The 23,409-nt window shown below is 48.1% G+C and overlaps 1 long non-coding RNA gene across 1 annotated transcript; it reads right to left on the bottom strand.

Moving 5' to 3' along the window:
- Positions 1-10,824: 10,824 nt before the first annotated feature.
- Positions 10,825-19,613, bottom strand: LOC121018589 (uncharacterized). Its single transcript, XR_005785241.1, has 2 exons — positions 19,440-19,613; positions 10,825-11,144 (listed from the first exon to the last, which is right to left on the bottom strand). It is a non-coding gene; the product is annotated as an uncharacterized LOC121018589 (long non-coding RNA).
- Positions 19,614-23,409: the final 3,796 nt, after the last annotated feature.

Raw genomic sequence — 23,409 nt, 5'->3', positions numbered from 1 at the left:
AACTGTCAGCGTGGAGCTGAAGGCAGGGCTCTAACTCAAGAACCAGGGGATCATGACTGGAGCCAAAATCAAGAGTCAGACACTTAGGGCACCTGGGTGGCTCGGTCAGTTGAGCGTCCGACTGCAGCTCAGGTCATGATCTCACAGCTCGTGAGTTTGAGCCCCGCATCAGGCTCTGTGCTGACAGCCCGGAGCCTGGAGCCTGCTTCTGCTTCTGTGTCTCCCTCTCTGTCTCCCCCAACCTACTCACATTCTGTCTCTGTCTCTCTCAAAAATAAGTAAACATTAAAAAAAAATTAAAAAAAAAAAGTCAGACACTTGACCAACTGAGCCACCCAAGCACCCCTAAAACATTTTTAAATTTCTTTTTAATGTTTATTTATTTTTGAGAGAGAGAGACAGAGCAAAAGCGGGGAAGGGGCAGGGAGAGAGAGGGAGACACAGAATCTGAAGCAGGCTCCAGGCTCTGAACGGTCAGAACAGATCCCGATGCGGGGTTTTAAACCCATGGACTGTGAGATCATGACCTGAGCTGAAGTCGGACGCTTAACCGACTGACCCACCCAGGTGCCCCCAAAACACTTTTTTAAAGGGGATAATGTCCCTGTTTAAATTGGCCAGGCAGTGGTATAAAGGACGAAATCAAAATTCTTCGTGGCCTTCCCAAGAGTGGCATCACGCTCTTTGGAGAGAGAGGGAAGGGAGGGGCGGAGTTACACACGCTAGAATGTGCTGGGCTTGTGCCACAGCTCCTCTGGAATACAAGACGGCACAAAACCTCTTGAAGCCGATGGGAGTCCAAGGTAAGCTGCTTCACAAACACTCAGCCAATAATAAAATGTTTTGAAAAGCACTTAAGCGTAATGGGTTGAGGTGTTAACTCAGTGGAAGCGTCTGTTACTATGGAGAGGGACTGTGACAACAGGGCAACGCAACGCCACAGGGCTGGAAAGGGAAGGCCATCAGGAGGAGTCACGCCTCACACAGCAAACACATAACGAGAGGGCCTCCTGTAAAAAACGGCGGCCACATCGGGCCCGGAATGATGATGATGTCCCCACGGGACGTGCGATCGGCACCAGGGTGGTCTCCAGATCCCCTGACGCCCGTTGGCTCGAATCAGCCTTCTTGAGTCGCTACTGTCTCCAGGCCCTCTCTGAACCAGACCTTCTAGGACCCATACTGATTCTTCCAGTCCCCTCTTGGCCGTTTGCTCAGAAGCTAAGGACCATGCTGAGACCAATGCATAGCCTGGTTCGGGCCTGCTGGTGTCACGGGCTCATGTTACATTCCGCCAGAATCTCTGACACAAGGCAGGCCGTAGAGACATCACCAGGCCCAGGAGGTTCTCCTGCAAGAATGATTTTAGTTCCCCATGACTACTCACTTGGTGATTAGTCTTTTTATAATGCGGTTTCCTATCAAACATAGCATTGCCTTTAAAAGGATTTCAGTCTCCAAACTTCCTGTGATTGCATCATACCCTAAATGCTCATGTTCTAGCACCCATGCCATCTGGCAGCCATTCAAGTTCAGGGGCTGTGCATCAAGGGGGAAAACTGGTTCATCCTAACGCCATTTGACACAGGCCTTCCTGACAGTCTTCTGTGGTACAAGACACGGGGAGAGGCTGAGTCATCAGCCAGCTAAGTGCCTTCCTGACCCATACTGTTGAGTCATCTGAACAGCATTCAGAACCGTTGCTGTTGGCTCGGCAACAACTTAATACTCTGAAATTTATACTTCATCAGGAGTATCCAGTCTCCTAGTCTGAGATTCACACCATTCTTTGAAACAGATAATATATTTTTTAATGAAAGAACAAAATAACATAATTACTTATCTACGGAATAAACAGACCTCTGCCAGCCCAGGTAGAGAATATGAGAAGGAGGGTTTGATTTTTCTAATTACACACAGCTTTTGGATAAGGGTGGTCGAAAGGACACTATTCCTCTCCCTGTCGTCATGATTGCTCTGTTGCAGCTAATCAAACTCTAATTCATTACAAACTGGGACAAAAAACAGAAGAGAAAAATAAATAATGGCTTCCACCAGCCCTTAAGCCCTATGGGAATCGCTGATTAAATTTGGCACCTGGGCCCTGTTAGAATGTGCCCTCCGTGAGAGCAGAGGCCTTGTCTGGCTTGCTTACAAATGTATCTCCAGTACCAAGGTGAGCACCTGGCATATAGGTATTTGCTCAAGGAATGAATGAATGAACGAACGAACGAACGAACGAACGAACTAGGCCAGAGCCATCAAGAGCAGCAGAGAGGCCAAACGTCATAGTGGATAAAGTATGCAATTGAGATAAAATGCCTTGGGTTGAGTCCCAAGTCTTCTGACTGGATGAACTTGAATAAATTACCTCACTTCTCAGAGCCATTTCCTCACCGTAAAATGGAAGTAACAAAAATATGTATTCCGCAGGACTATTTTGCACATTGAATGATAAAATTCCTGTGAAGGTATTTCTTAAGAAAGTAGCAGTTGCCCACACTAGCAAACTGGAAGTTACCTTATATCCCACTGACTCACGTCCTCCCCAGTCCCACCACCCCTGCCTTAGCTACATGAGTCATCACCCAGATAGCTCCTGTCCCTTCCTGATGGACTCCCTGCCTTGAGCCTGGCTCCCCTATGGCCTCCTGCTGCCAATAAGCATCATGGGTAAGTAACCACTGCAACTGCCCAGGACCTCATGCTCAGAAAGACCCCATACTTGAGGTCTAATGCACCATGGTTGCCATCTTGAAATTCTTTTTTTTTTTTATGTATTTTTAAAAGTTTATCTATCTATTATTTTGAGAGAGAGAGAGAGAGAGAGAGAGAGAGAGAGAGCGCGCACAAGTGTGGAGGGACAGAGAGGGAGAGAGGGAGAGAAAGAGAATCACTGCACTGTCAGTGCCCCAACATGAGGCTTGAATTCACGAACTGCAAGATCACGACCTGAGCCGAAGTCGGACACTTAACTGACCGAGACACCCAAGCACACTTCCGTCTTGAAATTCTTAATAATTTAGTGTTTTGGAAGTAAAGTCCATGAGACAATGACCTGTGTGCTGAGGACTTAGGGCCTTGGCTTATATGGGTCACACCTTCCACCACCTCCTACCTCCTGGGACAGTTTCTCAGCCACCCACTTACCTGTGTCCTGGCACCATAGGCCCTACCCAGCCTCCCGCCTCCTTAACCCCTTCCAGTGACCACTGCCAACTCCACCAGCAGCAGGGGGCTGGTCACAGGTGTAAGAGGTCAGGGTTGGGTGAGCAGCCCTCACAATGCCTGGGGGTGGGCATGATGATGGCTGCCTCCACCCTAGGCTGACAGTGCATTTGGCAGGGACTTTCTGCAGGCAAGCCTTGCAACTAGTGCATCCTGACACAGACATTGTGATACCCTTTTGGGGGGCAACTGCCTGCCGAGGTGGGGGGCATCTGGCCTCTGGGAAGTAGAGATGCCTGACTCCGCCTGGAGCTGGGGCACAGCCCATTAGTCCAGCAGCTTCTGGGAGTGGGATCCCAGCAGCTAGTGACCACGCATGTCCCAAGTCTTGGGGTAGGGCCCCAGGATTCTGTGAGGGTCTACACTTGCCCCATGGATATCCCTGTGCCTCACAAAGGTGATATTAAATAGCAAGTTTAAAAAAAAAAAAACACCATGACAGGTTGAGACTACCGAATAAAGGGAAAAAGCTCTTTTCTTTTTTTAAGTACCATTAACAGCATTTTTTTTCCTGTTTTTGAATAGGGAGCCCCACTTTTTATTTTGTACTGGGCCCCCTAAATGACCCTCTAAAGCTTGCCCTTGAATGTGTCACTCATCTGTCAGACTCCTTCATTACTTGTCCATAATGTGGGTCATAAAGTTCAAGCTTCCTGGCGAGGCCCCCAGGAAGACCCTTCCTCGTCTGGCACACGGTGACTTCCTTGGCCTCATTCTTTTCCCCTCACCCACGTGTACCCTTCTCCTTGGCCAGCTTGGAAGATTAGTAGCTTCCCGAATGTGGTTGTCATTGGTCCTCACGTATCCTTCCCTGTTACCATTCCTCTACCCCACTTTTATCTAACAATGTCCACTCAAGCCTCCCTTCCCTTCATGGCCTTCCCTGACTTCCCCAGACCTCCAGACTGAGTTAGGTGCTCCTCCTGTGCTCCTATATCAGCCTCCACTCTCAGGAGAGCCTTGTCATGACCCTCATCACTCTGTCCTATAATCCCTGAAGCTCCTACCTGGCCTCCCCACCCGACTCAGACAACCTGGTCCTGATAACAGGGATCATGTCTTTGGGAATTTCTATTCCTAGCACCAGTTATAGTGCTGCCACTTTTGGGGGGAACTGAATTCAATACTAAGCCGGACATGCCGGCCCTCTCTGCTCGTCCCCTTCACTGCCTGCTTAGGGAGATGATCTGAATTAAACAAATCACATCAGCCACTTTCTCTAGAGAGAAGAGTCTTTTCAACAACAGAGATTCCCGAGGTATGCTTTTAAACCTATTTTATAGACCTACCGCTTTCTGACCATGACCCCTTGGGTTTCAGCCCTTGCTTATCACCAAGCCTCAGCCACAGAAATTGGAGCTAGAAAGCACTGGACTAATTTTCTTAAGAGAACGAATCATTTTTTCTCTTTAGCACATTCATAAAGCTCCAGCAACTCAACCCCAGGGGTTAGCTCTTCCCTCTACCATTTTCCTATGGAGATTAATGCCCCATCTATTAGGATTCATGATCCTGGACCCAGAACCTGAACATAAGCTATTTGATCATCTGGTCCTCATTTTATAGTTTCAGGAGGCCAAGTGGCAGCCCCTGATTCTGACCTCTGGGACCTTGCTCCTTACACTGCTCCACATGGGCTCTTGTGAACCAGGAATGTTATTTCCTGGCTTTTAATTCACTCTTTTGCCCATCTCTCTTTGAAGATACAAAGTCATCCTTGCTTCTAGGTTTCTTTTTCTCAGGATCTCTAGACCATAGTGGAATCCCATCAAGTGTCTAGTAAGTATACCAGCCAGTACTAAGCGAACAAGGACTCGGTCATTTTCAATCGTCATTTCTCACCGGTGCTTCCCCACCACTCCCCAAACGTCCATCAGGTGGTTTGGTGAAAGTTGGGAAGAAGGAGGGATGAGACTATTGACAGCTATCGGTGAAAGACAATATAGTTTACTTCACTAATGTGGGGGAGAGCCGATGATAAAGAAACGATCCTTGATGCCACGTAATGTTGACACAGTAGCCACACAAACCACATTCATCATCTCCCTGAACCAGCTGTCTCCTTGCTCTTGGGGGCAGTGCAATTGCTGCTGCCATGATGTCATGAACAATCCCCTCCTTATTCCACCACCATTCACGGATTCGTTAATAAGCTAGTAAGTTTCTGTTCCGGGCAGAGAGCAGTATGCAAGTCAGAAGCTTTCCAAATAGTCTGGAAATGGGTAGTTTTATGGTACATATCCCTAGTCACTTTGCTAACAGCCTCGGCTTTCAGAAATGTCATTAAATATTCCTTTCAAGAAACACATGAACCCCTAAATATGGCCCTCCTCCTCCTCCTCCTCCTCCTCCTCCCTACCCCTCCCACAGTCTCCATCCTTCAGGCACACTCTCAACTCCGAGAAATGTGGCCAGGAGAGAGCGAGACTATTTAGTGTGATGCAATACAGCCTGCTCAACTTTTGCATAGCAATTCAGCAAACACAGTTTTAAGCATTCAATTCTACTTCTACAGCTTCTTAAAATTCCCTGCAATATAATTATACTGATGGGAATGCAGAAAGATAATTGCTTTTAGAGGAAAGTTTCTCCTTTGTTCCATGTTCATCTGGCTTCCAGAAATGGAACAAGAGCCCTTGAACAGCAGAAATACGCATCCATGTGTCTCTAGTTATCATTTATTTACAAAGATAGACCTTGACAAATGTAATTTGTTCAATAAAATTAAAAGGATGCACGATAATTCACTTAGACAAAGAGACTTGAAAGGGGACGTCATCGGCAACAGCGCCGTCCATCATTCCAAATGATCAGCTGACTTTGAAGAAGTGGCAGGTGTTCCCCTTTTGGAATGCAGCATTGAAATAGTATTTAGGAGGGGGGGAAGAAAGAAAGAGAGCTCGGAATTGGAGCAATTCTTTATTCAGGCAATAATTATACAAATTAGATCTATGAAAGCCAGAGAATGACTGTGCCTTGAACCCTGTCTGTGTGCATAGAACAATGGGGAAATTAATAATTAAATCTATTACATATGCTCATAATTCAATACAAAAGATACCTCAGTAGTTCAAACACTCCTGTATTTTCATTTGAATAAGGCTTTCACACATTCTCCTCATTATATATGTATTATATTTTAAATTTAACAGCTTATTTTGTTGCCTTTATGTTTGAATTAATAAGGGCACACTTTAATGCACTAATGGGGAAATGCATTAGCTGGCTTTGCAGACATAACTTTGAAAAAATCTCCAGTTTCCCAAGGGTGAAATCAATTTGCCCCATAACGTGTTGTCTCGCAGACACATCTGGAATCTTGGAAGAATAGCTCCCCTCTACAAGCTTCTGATTTGGGCCCCTGGATCTGAAAGAGGATCCCCAGAGTAGAGACCTTTGCTAAACTGAACAGACACCTCAAGATCATCTTCTGGATTCTGCAACGGCTTACCCAGCTATCACATGATTTTCCGTGCCTGGCCCATGTTAGTTTTTTCAAGGAGCAAAAATAATTCGCCTATGAAAAAGTAAAGGTTTATTTTGAATCCAATAATTCATTTTCTCTTTTTCTGCTTTCTCACTCTCTCTCTCCCTCTGGCTCCCTCCATCTCCCTATTTTTAACTCTCCTTCATACTACTTCTGAGCCATGGAGGGTAGTAAAGAAATGGAAGTTAGAGAAGATAAAAGAGAGAGAGAGAAAGGAAAGTATAGAAAGGAAAGTATAACGTAGGGTGAGTAATGGTGGGGGGGGGGGCGGCTTTCACCACTGCTGAGGCACCAAGAATTACTGGGGTTCCAGCATAGGGGGAATGCTGGTGAAGGGAAGCCCTAAAATCCAAGAGGGCAAAATGAGGTCACAAAGTGGGGGTCCCACTTACTTAGAAAATAGAGTGAGTCCCCTGAGGACTGAATGCTAAGGATATAACCAATGGAAAACAATCCATCCCCCTGCAACCAGGGAAAGAGACAAAGAAGTCAGTTGCTGAGAGAGAGAAAGAGAGGAAGCCTAACCAAATGTTCATATTTTGGTGCACAAGCGCTGCCAGCATACCCGGGGCGCCCAGGCCCACGCCGAGGCACCACTGCCACAGCGGTATGACGAGGACCGTGCCTTCGGAGGAGCGGAGGAGCGACAAATCCAATGATGCTAATTGCATTGCAGATTTCCAGCATCATTAGCAATTCTTAAAATTACATTTGCCCTGCTTAAGTTCTCTATTTCCACGTTGGTATACGGAGGGGGGCAGGTCTCCGAAGGGGAAGCGGGTTACGAAGAAATTCAATTGGACACATTGGCTTCAGGTGTGCGGGTGGAGGCAGGCCAGCAGGGATTCACAGCCCAGGAAAAAATGCTTGTTTGTCTTATTTTAAATGCTGATTGCCGGGAGAATAAACAAAACCCGCAGCTAAATGGGCCTTAAAGGAACGCTGGGAATTTTGGAAAGAAAAAAAGCCTTACCGAATAACGGCTGGAACTAGCCCTGTGGGTCCTATGGTGACAAGCACCATCCAAACACCCCGAGCGACAGAGGAACTTGCATTTGAAATAGTTGGTGCAGAAATAACCACTTCTCCCCTCTCCTTTTGTTTGTTTGTATTTAAAACAAATGAATAAAATCCAGATGAATTAGTGTTTTTGCTTTGTTTGTTTGTTTCCTTAAAGAGAACATATTTGCTCATTAGGAGAGCTCGACAGCCAGCTCCAGAAACAAAAGCCCCAACTCCATGTCTCTTTTGGCAAGGACACCTTCCCCCAGCATTCCCCAGCTCAAGCCCCTCCGTGCTGTTGGGACAGGAAAGGAGCATCCCAAGAGGAGAGCAGAGGTCAGAACCTGCCTCTCCCAAAGCTTTGGGGCCCTGACGCTGGGGCAGGGCTCTGCGCAGCTGGGACTTCCACTGTGGAGTCATTGAGAAGCCACCAACGCCACCCCCTCACAGGGTGGCCTCTAGTCTGAATCTAGCAACAGAAAGGGGGCCAGCTCCCGGGTATTTTTCCAACAATTTATGCCATATAATTAAATTGCTAAGTATATATATATAACACATACACACGCTTAGAAATATATATTATATATACAGCTCTATATATAAACACACACATACAAAGTATGTATAGCTTTTAATTGGGCCGTCTTTTAAAAATAATTAAGCCAGTTTTAATGAAATACTGCTTAAGGCTGCTGGCAAGTGAAGGAGCCATCTTGCGCAGAGCATTAATAAACTGAGTCATTCGTACTAGAGGATGGCTAGCCGCATCGGCCAATTCACAGTATTTACTACCAGACGAGCTCAGTTCTCTGCCGCGGGCCCAGGACCACCGTGGGGGGGTACTGAGGCAAGAGCAGCAAGTCCGGGCCTCTCCTGTTCACTGTCTCATATGGTCCTCAGCGCTGCAATGCACTCCTGGCCCTGAGCTGGATGAAGGGTTTGTCTCCTTCCAGACAGGATCACAGCGGGAATCCGAGTCCACTCACTCTGCCCATGGAAGGATGAGGTGACCAACCACAGAGGCTGGTGAGACCTTCAGAGACCTTCAGATGCCTGTGGGCATACAGGACCAGGACTGGGAACAAGTGGATGATCAGTTTCCTCTTTCTGTGTCTCAGTTTCCTCATCTACAGAGTGAAAGGTATGTGCTTGTCAGCCCCATAGTATCAGTAAGATAAAAACATAGACAGCGTTATTCACATGCAAGGTGCCGACGTGTTAATATTTCAAACTCAACACGAGGGTAGTATACAACTTAAGCTAACACAATGTTATATATCAATCGCATCTCAATAAAATAGGAAGAAAAAAGATAAGGGTAGTCATTATTTTATTTTTAACATTTATTCTTGACAGAGAGAGAGAACGTGAGCAGGGGACGGGCAGAGAGAGAGGGAGACACAGAATCCGAAGCGGGTTCCAGGCTCTGAGCTGTCAGCACAGAGCCCGATGGAAGCTCGAACTCACGAACCATGAGATCACGACCTGAGCCAAAGTGGGACCCTTAACTGACTGAGCCACCCAGGTGCCTCAGGGGTAGTTGTTCTTTAACAGCACATGACCATCTCTACACAACAAAACAAGGCATTTAGATAAGACTGTTTTTATATTTTCGGTAGCAAGAGGTATTTAGAGGCGAAGGAATGTCTGGCTTGGGTTTTAGTCAAAGGGATGGTTGACACAGTCTCCCATTCAGAAATCTTTACAAGCCTACTGACTTCCACCAAAACCAGAGATGGGCATGCTGCCGTGCACAGGTCTATTCCGACAAGATGCTATAGCAATGTTTCTTGACGGAAGGGGCCTGTGTGAGATTCCCCTTGAATAGGGGAGGAAGCTGACAAACCCCACATTACCCTGTTTATTTATCCCCAGTTACTGGCTACATCATGAAACGCTCTCCTCCAAACTCCTAGGAGAGGAGTGCCGGATGGCTCAGGAAGTTAAGCATCTGACTCTTGATTTCAGCTCAGCTCGTGATCTCACGGTTTGTGAGATGGAACCCCTAGTGGGGCTCTGAGCTGGCAGCACGGAACCTGCTTGGGATTGTCTTTCTCCTCTCCCTTTGCCCCTCCCCCTGCATGCTCATGCGTGTGCTCTCTCTAAAAATAAATATTAAAAAAAAAAAAAAGGGTCCCAGGAGAAGAAAATAAGCCATTTACCCTCTCTTCCTTTCTAATGAGAAGAGGACATTGTAGCCCCATAAAATGAAGGAGAATACTAGTAACTCAGGGAACTTTCTCCTAATCCCACAGTGAGAAAAGCTGGTACTTTTAGATGTCTGTAATCAGCAAGGTGAAAGATTAGAGCAGTGGCTTAGATTGGATCAAGTGAACAGCTGTCATATATTAGCCTTTGCTATTTGCCAGGAGGGCACTTCATAACATGAGTTAATAATCTTCACCACAACCCTATGAGGTAGGTAGTAGTATTCCCATTTTACAGAAGAGGGAACTGAGGCTCAAGAAGTGAAGCAACCTGAATTGCTTGAGGTCACAGTCCCAGAGGTCACAGATGTCAGAGGCAGGATTCCTCCACCCCAGGTCTGCAAACATGGGGCCCCTGGTTCTTGTAACCCTTCCTGGTCCTCCCTCTCCCTTCTCCTTCCCCTGGGACTCTTGATGCTCTGTCTAGTGTCTCTTTATTCTCACAGCTGAGGCTAATGTAGTTGAAGTTTCCATCAACTTCCCAGGCCTGCACTCCCAGGACACAATACTTCCTAGTCAAAAGGCAACTTCTGGGGCAGAAAAAAAAGCTGCCTTTATTCACAAATCACTTCCAGATCCGACAGCCCTGGTAAACAGGAAAAGCATAATACCTGAAGTGTGCATACAGCACTAAGGAAGGAAAGGGACAAAACTTGGCTCCATTCTTGACTCTCCAGAATGGGGAGGCGGCGGGAAGCCTTGGTGTGGGGAGGGACCCCGGATCCGGCCTGAACCAGGGCCTGAGGGGCAAGACCAACCAAGGGACCTTGGAGAAAGGAGCCGAACTGGAGGAGTGAGGGGGGTGACCCAGTGGGGGCCAAGAAGCCATTTGTCTGGATGGAGCAGAGGAAATTGGCCAGGTGTAAATGGTGATGTGGACGTGAGAGAACAGCAACTGACTTTGAAGTAGGGAAACTTTATTGCGATTTGAGAGGCTGCTGGGAATCTCTGCGGGATCCTGAGGGGCACCGAAAAGAAGAGGGGCGGGGACCCCTGGGCTGCGGGAGGCGCGCCGATCCCCGCTCCCCCGACCGCCTCCAGGGGGCGCCCGCGGCGCAGGGCCGGAGGAGAGGCCAGTCGGTTCGCACCTGGCTGAATAGCCTCGTGGCACCTGAGCCGGGCACCTAAACTCCCTGCGGCCCCACAGCCCCCGCGACAATCTCTCTAGGCCGGCTCGGAGGCGTCCATCATGCAAGCGTACCGTGTATGACGTCTGCAGCCTTTCAAAAGAGAAAAAAAGGGAGCTATAGTTAGCACCCCAAACCCCTGGAATGATGCCACTCAAGGCAAATGAATCTTTACTAACACAGGGGGCGGGGGCAGCGAAGAGGAACAAACACGCTTCGTCCTTTGGGGTTTAAAATGCTGAACTGGTGAATCCTAAAACCAAATGGGGGTATGACTCCCATCGCCAGACAACACCAGGGCTTTCCCCAGAGGGAAGCCGTGCTTTTGATGGGAGGACAGGGTGGCGAGAGGTGGCCAGCCGGAACCCCAGCCCCGAGTGGAAAGCCCGAGAATTCCGTGGCTCAGCGGCGAGTCCTCTCCACCTGCCACCGCTCCTCGAGCCGCGAGGATGTTCCTGTGGCGCCACCTAGTGTCCGAGGCGCAGACAACGCCCTGACGAGAGCTCCTAGGACCTTAGACTCAGGCCACCCGACTTTGGATTAGGCCTGTCATCCTGAGGACGAGTAACAACCTTAGGCTGCGCAAAAAGCTTCCCAAGACCCCTGTTCCTGCTGCCACCAAAACTAAGTAGAAAATTTGCCAGAATAAGTGGAATAAATGACGCCTCCTTTCAGTGAGACGTCCATGAGGTGATGTCTGGTTTTTCCTAAATACAATGGCAAGTCGATTATTAATTCATCCAGAAAAAATATAGATGCTGTCATCGTATAAACATGAGTCCTAAGCAGAACTGAGCCTCAGACCATCTGGAGGAGCCGTCTGAGAAACACTGAACTAGAATTTTGGGCGGGACCAAGAAGAAGCTTTACTTTTAATTTAACGGCAAGTTGCAGACCTCCAGAGAAGAAGATTCCACAATGTAATGGAAAGAAGAGAGATCTGGGAGCCAGGATCCTGGGATTCTGACACTGGCTCTGCCCCCAGTTATATGTGTGACCTCGACCAGGGGCAAACAGTTTTTACCTCTCACAACAATGCTGTGAGGCTCAGATTACTATTTCCACATGATAGATGAGGAAATGGGGGCTCCGAGAGGTTACCCAAGGTCAGGCAGCTGGCCAGTGTCAAAGGCAAGCTTCAGACCCACCTCAGTTTAACTCCAAAGAGCACCCTCCTTTCACAACACACCGAATCCCTCTGTTTGGGCTTCCTCACCGACACCATGAAGGGGCTGTGCAAAGTGGTCACTTGGTCCCTTCCAGATATAGCCGACTCTGATCTAAGGTCTCAAGGGTCCCTTAAAACCCACTTCTAGTGCTCACAAACTCCACGGTGATAACAAAAGGGCCTTTAAAAAGGATTTATCTCCCTATAAGAACCATCGGACTTTATTTTCAGCTATGGGCAAGGAAACACCAAAACAGACGCGTCAGAACATCAAGCCTCCTTTAAAATTTAGGACTGTGGGAAAGAGGAGAAAATCTGCACAGGGCATTGAGTGACAAGTTATGGATCCGGGTCAGAAACCAGACCTGCGGGGTGCTGCTTATCTCTTGAGCCACTGGCCTCCCAGGGGATAATTGCCTTCTGATAATTGTTTAGACTTGATAAATACAAGAAATCAGGCAGCCGGCAGTTTATCTGGCTACCAGTTCAGATCTGGACAGAACTAGATTAAGGAGTCAGGCACATTTGCAATAACCTCAAAGATAAAGCCTTCCTATCTGAAGCAGTTTATCTCCTCCTCAAGGGTCATGTTGCCCAGTAACTGCCACCTCCAAAAGTTGGAAGGGAGAAACACACCAGAGGGCTCCAAATCAGCCCCGAGCCTTCTCTTGCTGCCAATTCTTACAGGTCACCAGCTTGAGAGCAAGGGGGTGGTGCTCTGCCCTTGTCTGGAAAGCCCGGGGAAATATGTTGTCCAAGTGGGACCTGGGCAATTAGACCCCGCCACCAAGGTCACCTGACTCCAAGGTCAATGGTTTTCTCCTGGCTCTTCCTCTATCTCAGAGGGACAAGCTAAAGGAGCCTCAACTGTCACCAGCAAAGATAAGACCAGGAACTACAGCTCAGATCTTGGATGCTGCTGAGCTGCACACTCACCATGTGACCAAAGGCCAGTTCAAACTCCTCCGGACCTCAGTCTCCTCAACTCTGAACTCAAGGGTTGAAGCAAATAATCTCTGAAAGCCTCACTGAGACAGTTCAAGGACCTGAATCAAATAGGCGGGTGCTCTTCTCCCCATCTCCCTCACTTGCACTCTCCCTCCACCCGCTTCTCAGCCTAAATGCCTCTCATTCCCTGAGCACACTTCTCTTATTCCCTGGTCACTTCCCTGCATCCTCCAACCCCTTCCATCTGCTAGCAGCTGGCTCTCCCGGGTGGCTGGGGAGCACTGGAAGAGCATCCCCTCAGAAAGCAGCCCCCCCGGGAGGACCTCTGAGCGCTTTGCCTGGGGTACGGACACAGCGTTTATTATCCACTCGTTACCAAGAAGTGAGGCCACCTGTTGCCCCCCCCCCGTCCCACTCGTCTGCCTTCCAAGGGCAGCTCTTTGGCTTCCATAATATACTGCCGGGGAACAGCAGGACATCTTGTTCAGACAAACTCACTTGGGGTCAGATACTGAGGCAGCCCCACCCCTCCTTCACACGCCAGCTCTGGAGAAGGGGCTCCATTAGGAAAGCAATGCGCAGCAAACAAAAGTCTTCTTCAACTTCCCTAAAGGCCTGGCCTGACACCATCTCTTTTAACAAAACAAAACAAAAAAAAAGAACCAAAAACCCCACAAAAACACGTTGGGGGCCTTTCGGGGACTCATAATTGAGCTGTATTCCAGGAAAGAATTTTCTAAAGAAAGGAATAAGGCATTGTTTTTCCAAGAACATTTTCTCCCTCAAGAAACTCCAAATTAACTAAGAATATTGTGCCTTATTTTCCTTTTGGTTGCAGAAGAGGCCAGGGAAAGAGTATGATCTTTTTCAGGAAAGAGAAGTCCCACGGGGTTGAGGTAAATCCTTTGTGGAGACAGAATAGTCTACTTCTTTCAGAGCTGCCCCCAGTAGGCTGGCCCCACAGTAAGCATTTACTAGATGTGGTTAATTGACTGGAGGCAACGGTCACATGGATTTATTCAGGAGAGTAGATTACAAAACTGGGTGCCAGCAAAGACTAGCCAGTCCATCAGACAGGCTAGCCTACTCATCAGACGGCCTCACAGCCACCTCCCTCTCTGCCAGCCTCAGACCAAAGCCGGGGGGGAGAAAGGTAACGTATGCCCTATCAGGAAGGCCCTCTTCTGCCCCCCGGGGGCCAGAGTGCTGTCCCTGGGTGCCTCTGTTCTGTGCCTTCCCTCTGAGCAATGATTCATGGCAGATATTAGAGAGGAAACAGCATCCTTCAATTCTTTCTACAATTCTTTTATAGGCTTCTTATTAAGCAGTATCTTCAAACTTATTTATGTGGTGTCATGCTAGGAAGCAGTGCCACTTTCCATGAGCACCGAATTCAATATAAGTAACAGCCAAATAAATGCCACACGGTCCCCATGCAGGATCTTCTTGGGGAGGCAGGACGGGGGGCCTGGATAATCCCAGAGAGAGGTGGTGAACTCCGGAAGATAACCAGATAATGCAAACCTGGCTTCTTGGGCAGTTGAAGAGCTCTCCTCGCCTCTTCTCTGAGTGATTACTCCAGGGAAGCCGGCTTCCTGCTGGAGCACAACTTCAGTATGCTCTTAGAACCAACTCAGAAGCAGGGACACAGAATCATAGGTGCTGCCCATTGCAAAAGGGCCAGGACATTACCCTTCACATCCTGTATCTGTTCTTTTTTTGGATGTTGTAAAAGACGCACAGATATATGTCTTTTATCCCTGTTTCCATATTGAAAATGAACGGGCCAGAGAAGTAGGGAAGGAGAAGAAGCTAGTCCCGGAGCACGTCAAGTGCCAAGCACTGTGTTGGGAAATTGGTGAGGGCCCAAGCCCTCCAATTTTGGCCAGTGGGGAAAGGGAAGAGTCATCACCAATTCCTTTATATTTGAATAAATGCACATATTTGAAAATGGCTTGAGCCACAACCAGACATGGGTGGGGAACCCCACAAGGTCTCCATGTCTTCTCTAAGAGCCCCTCTTTCTTCCAATCAGGTGGACCTCTTTTCATCCCCCGCTAGTTGATCATGTAGTTCCCTTTGTCTTCAGTACCTTCCCACTCTCCGCTCCCTCATTCCCGACCCCTTTCCACTCCTCGCGACTCATTTAGACATCACCCTCAAGAAAGCCTCCCCAGTTCTCTCCTGTCCAATTTCAGCTAGGTGGGCACCTGGATGCATAGACATCTTGTATCTCGTTTGCCACCACTGTGTTGTAATACTCTGTTTATTTGTCTGCTTCCCCAAGTTACTGTGAGCTCTTTGAAGACAGGGTCTTTTCCGTATTTGCACCCCCAGCATCTGTGCATTGAATTCTAGGCTACCACTTGCCCAGACAACCCCTCTGTGTTCTAAAACAAAAGATGTTCCTTTCGGGAGAATGCAGGCCCATGCCTCCTACCCACCCCCTGCATACGCAATTGGCCTCCAAGCAAGACCTGACCAGTATGTGACTCTCCTGTTCAAGTCGGAAGAAGATGCTCTTTCCCCCTAGTGGCTGCAGCCCTACAGCAGGCAGCAAGGCCTAGTCAGGTGAACATGAGCTGGATTTCTGTACTCACCTGCCCCTGCTTCCAGGCAACCTGAACAACTGTATTGGGTGGCCCTGCTTGAGTCAGTCACGCAGCCATGACCACGGTGGCCCGCTTCTCCTGACCTCTGGTTCAGCTTCCAAGACACCGGGCTGCTTTTCCACCCTGTTGCCTACCACTCCCCACCTAACCACAGCTGCTCATGAGACAAATAGCTGATGTGTCCTCAAAGTCACAATGCCCCCACGAAACCCAAACACAGCATCCAGGAGAGAGACGCTGAAGACTTCCCGTTTCTTCCAGGTTCATTGCTGGCCTGCATTCAGGCCTAGGCGCAGGGGCTCGTTTGCATGGCTGGTTTGGAGCCCTTGGCAGATGAAAGTGTGCAGATAGTTTTATATGTGTTGCCTATCATTAAACCTCCCCTTCAGGGTTTCTTGTCGCCTTTGGTTTGTGTCTCAATCTGGAGCAAATTGAAGCAAAGGTTTAGGCCTCTGTGTTTTCTTGGTTTAATTAATAATTCATAATAAAATTTAATCAAGGCATAAGCTTTTGTGGAAGGTTATAAAACACTTTTATTTGCCCTGGAGATCAGAATGACCACTTTCTAAATCTGTGAAATGATTTTTTTTTTTTCCCAAATGAGGAAATTTTACTCTCAACTGTAAATTTCAGCTGTTTGCCATATGTAACCACAGAGAATCTGTTTATTGACTTAGTATATTAGAAGTAGTTAGGCAGGAAGAAAAATAAACCCGAACTCCAGACGGGAGAAAGTGCAGGGAAGAAAGGAAGAGCTGGAGTAAAGGGTCTAGCAAAACTCTAGCCTCAGAAAATAAGGAGACAAATGTCTGAACCCGCCTCCCAAGGGAGAAGACAGGGAGAGTGACCAGATTGGGAGACAAAGACAATGGCTGGATGGTAGTCACAAACTAAATCAAGATCTTTGGAGAAATAAGCCGAGAATGCAACAGGGAAAAGGCGCCGTGAAAGGATGTCAGACACTGCAAGGGGTCCCCAGGGGGGTATGGAGTCCTGCTTGTTAAAGTCCAACACAGGGCAGGTTTCCACCTGCCTGGAATAGCAGAAAGGAATTCTTGCCTAATGGCAGAGGAAGAATCGAGGCAAGGGGTAACTCAAACCCCCATCTGTGGACAAAGCCAAACCACTAGGAAAGCAGCTTAGAAACACGGATTCCTCAGCATCTCCTTTAAATGCCTTATAAAGCTCTGCAGGTGACTCATGTGCAGCCAGGTTTGAGAACCAGTGTTCCAGATGACCTTTCAAGGATCAGCACTCTCTGAGAGTAAACAAATTAGAGCCAGAGAGGAAGGACAAAGTTGATGCAGAAGAACTAGACACCAGCCATGGATTTAGGCAATAATGTGTGAGAAGAATTACTCTGTAAGAATTCCTGTAATAACAACATGTTATCAAGTGTGTGACAACAATCCCGAAGGAAGCGAATTATGATCTTTGCTTTACAAAGGAGGAGATGGAGTGTCAGAGAAGTGAAGGGACTGGCCTAAAGCCATACTGCCGGTGAGCAGCAGGGATGGGTTTCTTCTTAGAGCACCACCAGAAGGAGACTTTGCAAAATGATAAACTGCGGCTCACAACATGCTTAGAGTACACGCATTTCTCAGTCTTCAGTGTAGCTTGATGACTTCACGCTAAAACACGGTTCGGTGAAACTAGAAGGTGGGGCAAGGGAGATACCATGCGGTCCAGATACGCACACCGATGGCCCAGGGAGGCAGGAGAAATGTCTGATCCTGACGCCGTGGGACGCCAACCTGCATGGACCCCATATGGGGGACCTTGGAACAGCACCGTTGGTATCCCATGTGGACTTGCAAATATTGCCACTGGCCCACCCACCAGAGTTAACACTGATATGAGGCTGGTGTCCCCGAGTTCTCCAGATGGGGAAAATTCTTCCCAACTCAGCTGTCATGCCAGGAGGCTTCAGGAAAGCCTGTCTTCAGTATGTCTACCTGATCCCAGGTATTTCTGAGAATCCCCGAGGAACGTGTCCATGTTCCAGAGGTCAGGCCTATCTGTCACTTGTCACATTGTTCCATTCTCTCTCAGTCTCCTCTGTCTCCCTCATGGCGTAGGCACAGGCCCCTCACCTACTCCCCCAGAACATAATCAAGACCAACCTATAATATCAAGATTATCTGAAGCTTAAAGATAGCAGAAGGGAAGTACAACATAGAAACAGAAAGCTTAAACCCTGGTGAGAGAGAGTCCCAGCTATCTTTGTTCTTATCTTCTAACTTGCCCCACATTTCAGGGGCTAGCCTAATTTTCCCCCAATTAAATGCTCTGACTGTGTCCCTTTATTAGAATCTAGGTTGCCCATACCTTGCAGGGTAAAACAAGAGGTAGAGACATCTTAGGCTGATCTCCAAGTCGACGGCAACTCTGCGTGCAGAGAAGACAACCCCTCGCCTTATTTTACAAGCCACCTAGCTCCTCTTTGTCTGGAGTCTCTCCAGTCCAAATAGACTTTACTTGAACATGCCTCAATGCCCATTAAAGTGCTTCCTCCAAAATAAAGCACCATTTCCCTCAAGGATGAATCATATGGTTGCAATGAGTACGTCTCCATTTCTAGTTATCATGTTTCCAAAATTGTGGGGCACCAGCTAAGTTCCAACAACACCCTTTTCCCACTTCCACTGAGCAGAGCAGAAGGGGCCAGGCTCATTCCTTCTGCCCCGCATACTCTCTCTGGCAGTGGGCAAGATTGCTTTAAATGTTTGTGGGTTGGTAATTTTTGGACTCATTTGCAAGGCAAATGCAGACTATCTAAAATTAAGGTTCGGTGATGTGGGGCCCTAGCTGAGGATTTCTTTTGTTTATTTTGTTCTAAAACCACAGTCTTTCTCTACAAGATCATTATTGCAGACCTCGCAAGAGGGCTGATGGCTTTTATTCAAAGTCTGTGCTTTCCTCCCCATAAAACCTGGATGAACATGTCCTACTGGAAGGGACTGTCAAGGTGGGGTGGTTGGCTGGTTGCTGCTAAGTGCCAGTGCCGCTGGGGACAAGTCCAGGCTGGGAAGTTGGCCTGGCCTGGGGGCTGGTCTCTGTGCCAGCGTTATGGGTCACAGTCCCCAGTGGGGAGGCTTTGGGCTGATTCCCCTTAGTGAGGTGTGGTGGTGGAGAGTGTTTGGTCAACTTCAAAGCCCCATGCAACTTCCTCAGCTCTTTAGTTCGGATTCAACCCAAGTCCCATCCGAACGAACGTGGGAAGTGGGGGCAGGGAGGGGCGGTGCTTAGTAAACTAAACTTCAACTGAGTTTACTCTTGGCAAAACAGATCTTCCCGAGTCTCAGGGGGGAAAAGCGCAGCTTAGACAGATGTAAACAGGCTCTGAGACCCTTCGGACATCAAATAACACTAGCAAAACAACGTTTAGATGAGTTAAGTGTAAATCAATCAGAAACATATGGACTACATTTCCCTGAAAATACACAGGGGTTTACAAATTACAGGCACAGGGGTTTGGCAAAAATGCAATTCAGGTTTTGCCAAACCTAAAATGTTTGGAGAAGATTTAAAGAAAGTAGACTGACCCAAAATGCCTTCAACTTCGCCCATCCCTGACACTGATAATATCCCACACAACCGCAAGCATTTAAGTGCATGGGTTTTAAGAGATTTATATGTTGAATAAACTTAACTACTCACAACAAGCGGAGATTCTTTTCCAGACGAACGTTCAGAGAAAGCTGGCTGCCAAGTGTCTGTACTCGCAGAAGGCAGAAAACATCTACCTTTTGAGTTGGGCCAAGGAGATATACCTACACATTTCAACTTGCAACAGAATGAAATATGCTAAGCTCCGAAGCCTAGAGTTGCATATTCATGGAGCACAGGCTCCACTTTTCCACAGCCCACGCTTATCTTTCTGTCTTCGCACGACTGGCGGTATGGGTCCCCGTGTAGGGACAATATGTTGGTAAAGTCCCTAGAGTCTCTGTTGCACGGTGACTCTCCCACATGTGGCAGCAGGCCATGACCGTTTCTGTCTCAGAGGGAGGTTGTCCCAGTGGAACTAGGGCACCCAGCACCCAAACGTTTAGGTTTTGAGACTCCAGAGTGAAGACACAAGGTAGGGCAGACCTTACCCTGGGAGGAGGTCAAGGCCCCACACTGGCTTGGAGACAGTGAGAGCAGAAGGGAAAGAGAGGACTGAGGAGGGACCCCTGATAAAGCCCTGCCATGGCTCTGCTCCCCCGCAGAGGTTCATCTCAGAGGGTCGTCCCTTAGGGGAAGGAGGGAACCACCCAAGAGGTAGGAGAATTGAAAAAGAAAGGTCACCTCTGCCCTTCCTTCCTGTGCCGCAAGGGCCAGCTGGCAGGGGTGGAAGTGACCCTTAGTGTGGGGAAGGCCTGTGACAGTCCCAGAGTTCCCTTAGTTTAGCAGCAGCGTGGGCGGGCAGCGGAATTTCCTGTAGACCCTCTTCAGAAGGGGCCTGGAAGTCGTTAGGGTCTGTGACCGAGGGTGGGACGGGATGATACAGTCCTGGGAGGCTGGCATAGACAGAGGACCTGGGTCAGGGGCCACCTCTCTCCGCTCCCCACTCCCCCCACTCTCCAGCTGCGATCATGAGCCACTCAGAATGGGGACATAATCACCAAGGACAAAAAAACCTATCCAGCAGTCACGGGAAGTGCCAGCCGTCAAGCAGAATAGGGATTTGAAATGGAAAGGACGCTGATGTAAACAAAACGTAACCTTTCTTGCACCCTTGAGCTGTGGTGGGAGAGTCTTGCCTCCTCAGGAGGATAAGGTCACAGGGTTGAGCAGACATACCCTGACCCCTAGGAGGCAGCCAACCCCCCCCCCCCCCACTCCACTCCAGGCTGAGGAAGGAAGGAGATTTGACCTGGTCTTCAGGGGGGTAGGAGAAGGTGCAGATTGCAACAGAAGGAACAAAGGGATCGTGAAGGGACCTGGGCTGCGTGGATAACCCCCTTTTGTTGTTTCCTCACAGAATCTCAAACGTCTGAGCGACTGATTAGGGAGATGGCGTCCATAGACCTCTTGACGTCTTCCCACCCTCCACATCAGAGAAGGCCCAGAAGACCCCAGAGAACCCTCTGTAGCAGAGCAGGCATCACCGAGAAGCTGAGCCTCTCTTGTTCTGTCACTTTATGGGGACCGGAGTCCTCCTCCTGCCATCAGAGACCCTCAGGGCTAAGACTGGGCAGGGGCACTGGGCCAAGGGAGCAAGGAGGCCCGGCAGGTGCCTCCAGCAGGGAAGACGGTGCCTGGTATTTCACTCAACAGGGCGGGCGTTTAGTTTCCAGGCAGAGAAAATGCAAATAGTAGCAATAAAAATTACAGAGGATACAAACACCTTTTTTCTCACTTACAAAATGCCTGCTCCTCTAGTGGGAGCCTCTGAGGGGAGGTTTTGATAATTCTGTGGGTTGGTGGTTGACAAGTAGGGACAAACTGGCCACTGAAAAGAAAAATGGCTCCCTCCATCCCTAAGGGTAGAAGCTGGAATTTGTCTTTGAGGCAGAGGCTTTCTTCCTTTCCGGGTGGTTCCTTTTGGTGACTCTCTGAGTCATGCAGGAGTCACTCAGGTGTCTCCTCTGGTCCCGACCTTGGTGAAGCTCTCTATGATGCAAAGACTGTAATCTATACTAGGGGCTTTGGAGCAGAAAATCTCCATTATTTTGAGAGAACCACCCAATAGGAAACTACTTGAGAGAGACAATTTTATTGTAAATAGGAGGGGGAGAAAAAGTTCTGTTGGAGCTTGAACTTGAAAAATAAAACAAAAGATTAAGTTAAGCTTTTAAAACTCTCCGATCTAACACAAGTTATAAATACAACTATGCATTAGTTCTTACTGAACAAAAAAAAAAATGAATTATTTAAGAAAAAATTTTTAAAAATATTTGTACAACAGCTTTGTATTTTACTTTGATAGCCAATCGCACAAAGAGACATTTTCACAAAAGTATGCAAGAGGGTTATGAATTTCCCCAAAGGCTTCTCATGACTGTTTGATACACACACTTTTTCTTTGAAGCGCCTCTGGTGTCCCTGTCTCTGCCAATTTTTTGTTTTCCCATCATTAACTGGCACACCCCGCCATGCCCCTATTTTTGACAGCTTGCGATGATTTGAGCAATCCTCCAACTTCATTCTCCTTAATGCCACGAAATCTTCCATTGCTTGCAAGATCTGAAACTTGACTTGGAAATGGATTTGCATCACTTCCACTGTCCTGTCAGATATTTATAATATCACACAACCATCAGGAGTCTGATCCAAAAGGGGCTTCATTCCGTAGTCGGGTAGGAGAACGAGACGGTGCGTGATCACGGGCAAACATTTTTGCATTTGTCACGACTTTCATTTCCCTAAGCAACCTTCTAGCTACAGGGACTCCAGTGATGAATCCTTGAATATAATTCTGCTTATGAACATTGGGGAAAGAAATAGTACATCCCTACAGGAAAGGTTGTTGTTTTCTATTGTTTTGTTTTCTGAGCAAGAGAGAGAGGGTGCAAGTGAGCAAGGGGTGAAGAGAGAGAGACAGAGAGAGAGAAGCAGGGCTTGTGTTTTACCCAAAGTGGGGCTCAGACTCACCCCATGTGTGGCTCGAACTCAAGAATCGTAAGATCATGACCTGACCCAAAGTCAGATGCTTAACGACTGAGCCACTGAGGTGCTCTGGGTTTATTTGTTTTTGACTTTTCCTTTTTCTCTCTCCTTCTCCTCTTGGCCTTCTTGAGGAGAACATTCAGCAATGTTAGTCTTTAGTCTAGGCCTTAAATTTGCAGTTCAGAATAATTCCCGGAGGTCTGCATGAGGGCCGTGGCAGTTTGCCAGAATAGGTCAAACAGTGATTTGAGGCCAAAGCTCTGGGTAGCAAGAGAGCTCATTTGCCTGGGTGTCCATGAAGCCAGAATGAAAACGGTGAGTGGTCAATAGTAACAACATAACTGGTATCTTTAACAAGAAATAAAGGGGGTCAACAGAAAAGACTTGTATTTGTTGCTCCCCCACTGCCCGGTCAAGCCCACCCTGAGGGCGAGCGTTCCCCCGTATCCCTAGGAAATCTCAGGCTACCCCACAGCTTTACCTTTCCATTGAGGTAATTAAGTCTTCTGGTCACTTCTAATCACAGGAACAGACACAGCCTGAGCTAGTATGCCCGGTTCATGTAGTAAACAAAATACCAACTCACTTCTGTCACCTGCAGTGTGCTCCTGCTTCAGGCTGGAAGGTTCCAGCAGTAAAGGCAGAAGGTGAGGGGTGGAGGCAAGCTGGGCTCTTCTATTTCCTGCCAGGTGAGCCACAGGTTTACTCTTCCCACAACCCCCTCATGGAAGCAGAAGAAGGCTCCGTGAGAGTGAAAGGGGGGCGAAAAGGAGGAGGGGGCACGGAGACGCCTCCCGTGGGTTGGGTGTGGTTGCCTCTGACTTCGGTGGAGAGTAATCTCTTGTCCAAGCGGAGACACTTTTAAGAGTGAAAGTGGACGTGCTTTATAATTACACCAGAACGGCAGATGCAAACCAGGACTGTCCTGGACAAACGAGACTAGTGATCACCCTACTTAAAGCGGACTTTCTCTGGCTCTGCTTGGATCTTCCAGCTCGTCTGAAGTTCTGCTGACCCAGGCACTGCCCCCTCC

Source organism: Herpailurus yagouaroundi, unplaced genomic scaffold, assembly GCF_014898765.1.
Source record: "Herpailurus yagouaroundi ecotype Mexico unplaced genomic scaffold, PumYag 77, whole genome shotgun sequence".
NCBI classification, from domain to species: domain Eukaryota; kingdom Metazoa; phylum Chordata; class Mammalia; order Carnivora; family Felidae; genus Herpailurus; species Herpailurus yagouaroundi.
The sequence above is the reverse complement of the archived record's forward strand: the minus strand, read 5'-3'. Positions and strand labels throughout refer to the sequence as shown.